Source organism: Vanessa atalanta, chromosome 25 (assembly GCF_905147765.1).
Source record: "Vanessa atalanta chromosome 25, ilVanAtal1.2, whole genome shotgun sequence".
In the NCBI taxonomy this organism is placed as follows: Eukaryota; Metazoa; Arthropoda; class Insecta; order Lepidoptera; family Nymphalidae; genus Vanessa; species Vanessa atalanta.
The window spans coordinates 7836035-7839497 of record NC_061895.1 but is presented as its reverse complement, the minus strand read 5'-3'; positions in this window follow the sequence as shown (position 1 = coordinate 7839497).

Sequence of the window (3463 nt, the reverse complement as noted above, 5' to 3'; positions counted from 1 at the left end):
GACTAAGCTAGATATAGGAATGTAAGCGTTATTTCTAGGAATTTTTAACTTCAACATTCTGTGTTGCTATTTAAAAAAAAAATCGTGAACGGTTGACGCCATTTTTTTGTTGTTGTAACAATTTCGGTGAGTAATGTAACCTCTGTCGCAGTATTTGTTTGGATTAAGCAGTAAGCACAAATGTTTTTTTTTTTTTTAAATGTAGGTTGGCTTTTTTAGTCGATGGATGGTTGTCGCGCGTTTATTTTTATTTTCATTTTAACTTAAGCCTTTTTGTCTAGATAGGTTACAATGTAAAGTGTAGGTGTTTATTGTTAAGGCAAGCGCGGACGGACACGTCTACACACCAAACGGTTTACGTGGATATAATATATGCTTATAATTTATCGCACATATAATAACCAACCTTTTGGTATGTAGGTTCAAATATATCATGCTCAATTGTAAAACTTCTCGTCATAGCACAATATTTTTGAAAAAATTACTGGTTTCTATATAGTTTATAAATTCCCTACTCACTTTTTTATTCATTGAACTAAGACTTCTAAAGACAAGAGTGGTTATTAGAATGGCATATCAAACGAAACGCACCGCCATTTTGTAATAAAACATTTCTCACTGACATGTTCGTGACATTCTTTTTTTAATTTTTTTCTATACTCTTTCCATTCAACAGATAGATTTATATTACGCATGAATATATTTGTCTATGTGTAAGGATGTTTTGCATTATGGACGATGTTTTTTTTATCTGTCCAATTCGAGAACTGTCAAAAAAGGCGGGAAAAATGTTACCAAACGAGCCGTCACGTTGGACAGATAAAGAAAGGCCATTATTTAAAGTTAGTTCTGGTCTGCTAGAATACGCCTAGGAAATAAGACTTTTTTAAAAATAAAAAAAATTGTTTTCTACTGTATTGGCTTCTTTTCAGATCGGTATAAGATAACTTACGGTAACACTATTATTATTAATATATATATATGAATATTTAATGGATAGTTTTTATGGCTCCTATTTGGTTTATATTTTCTATTATGACCAATTTTTCTCACTTTTACATCGTCGTATTGGAATGGACTGCCATATTTTAACCTGTTACTATATAACTATAATATAAATCTTAATTAAAAACGGGGCTGACGTGAGTCCACCTCGGATAGTCTTAATACGAGGTAGATTATCGGTCATTCAATAATAACCTTTATTGATACGGTAATAAGGTTCATTATATACTGATTGTGAAATTAATTCGATATATATGATATGGAAATTGTATGTCCCGAAACGTAAGACCTAATCCTTTGACACTTAATATTTAAAAAAAATATGGAATTTTTTTTTGTATAAGTTAACTTTTATTTGCTAGTCCACGTCTTGATATGTTTAAAAATAATTATTCTTAGTGGTGTAATACTAATTATAATGTATTGTGTAATATATTTTTTTTAGTTATTATTATCAATAAATTAAAATTTGTTTATTTTATTTGGTCTTTTTCTGTGATTACCTTGAGTGAATTAAATAATTTAATTACCTGTTATATACTAATTATATACTAGCGACCCGCCCCAGATTAGCAAGACGATATTGAGGTGGTTTGTCATAAATGAAAAATGTGAATAATTATTTTTTTGTGCAGCACAGACAAAATTTCTGGAGGATTCAAATTGGAATATTTTTTAACTGCCAATCTGCCATTTGTACGGCCAGTTATCCGACCTCCCGTTTGAAGCGAACAAATTTTATTTATGTTGCATATAGTTTGGAAACGGTGATATTTTCTAAAATATTCATTCGAACGTTATAGTGTACGAGACAATTTTAATGTATATGAAAAGCCCAAGATAACTAACATATTTATGTGAATAAAGATTAATAGTGAATTGGATAAAATAGCTTCGCGAATAAGCTTTTTTTATTGATTTTAGTAAGATAAAAACAGTTCTTATGATCGTGTGTACCGGAGAAGATAAACGTCTTATTTTAAGGCCTAAAATAGACCTTAATTTTTTTTTATATAATATGTCCTAAGGCTTAGCTACAATTATCTATGTTTAAGACGTAAACAGTTGTTTTGGATAAAACATCGTCACAAGTCAGCCATTTTGTACAAAATATATACATACGTTCCTCGTTTAAAGCTCGTTATATTAGTGTAAAAGCACATCAAATGCCGTTGAGTGATTTAGAAGAGCGGAGATACAGTTCATGTACTCATTTGATATGATAACTAAAATATACCTTATTGTGTTTACCCGTAAAGTCGAATTTTGTTTATACTGTTTTTAAATGTAACGACGGTAATTATTATTGTTTTATTTTTGTACGGATAAGTTACTATATATTTCAGGAATGTTCTAGAAATTAAATAAAAGTCGGTTCCGCGACGGCATAGACACATAGTTTACTTTCGGAAGCGATATCGAATATATATCTGCGAAACGAAATACAAGGAAGATATCTGCATCTGAAGCGAAGAGTGGATCTCTGTGAAGAAGCGATTTGCTATATTGCTATTAACTATTGTATTTTGTGTTCTTCGGTAATGGAACATTTCTTGTTTTCACCGAAAGCGTTTTAACAAGTAACATTTGGTGTTAGAAGGAATATGCCGGCGTTTCAGTCTGAAGAAATGTACCAGAACTCCACGTAACATAACCATTTTCTGAAGCCAATTATCAATGAACATTGATAACTGCCTGGTCCTCGTTATTGAGCTTTCGTTGACGCGTAGCGTCCATTTCTAGTTGCCTTCCATTTCGAAATGCTATATTACCACAGCAAATCAGCTAGCCGTTCCCAGAGGTCCAGAGATTTCGCTATATCCGCAGATGTCTTCCCTGTGCTTCGCTTTGCAGAGATATATCAGTATCGCTTCCGAAATTAAACTGACAACGCCATCACGAAACTGCTCTTTTATACTGCTATTATTTACAATCGCGATCATTCCTGTAATATTTAGAAACATAATGAATATAACAATAAACAACAATGATTAATTATGACCTTCCGTGAGTTCGAATTATATAACGCACTTTAAAAACATCTTAAAAGGACAGACGAAACTCAACTTTATCTTATATACGATAAGATATATTTTAGTCTTCATCTCTAATGGTCATTGAACTTTGTGAAACTACAAGTAGATCGTTTGAGTTTTGTTCTAGATTTTACTGGATGGATCGATAGAATACCTTAAAACTATTTATGCGTTCTTACCAAATACCTGTTGATCCTTGGATACAGAATCTACAAAACGTTTTAGTCGCACACGTACATATACCTCTCAGGATCTGCATACGCGGTAAACAGGTACCGAGAGTTGCAGACCGACTGATTTTGTAAAGCAGTATTATAGTAGGTATTTGTCATACAGCAAAGTTATAGAGAACTGGACATTTGCCTGTAATTCTATTACAATACAAACTATTTCTGATATACTCGTAATCGTAAATATTATAT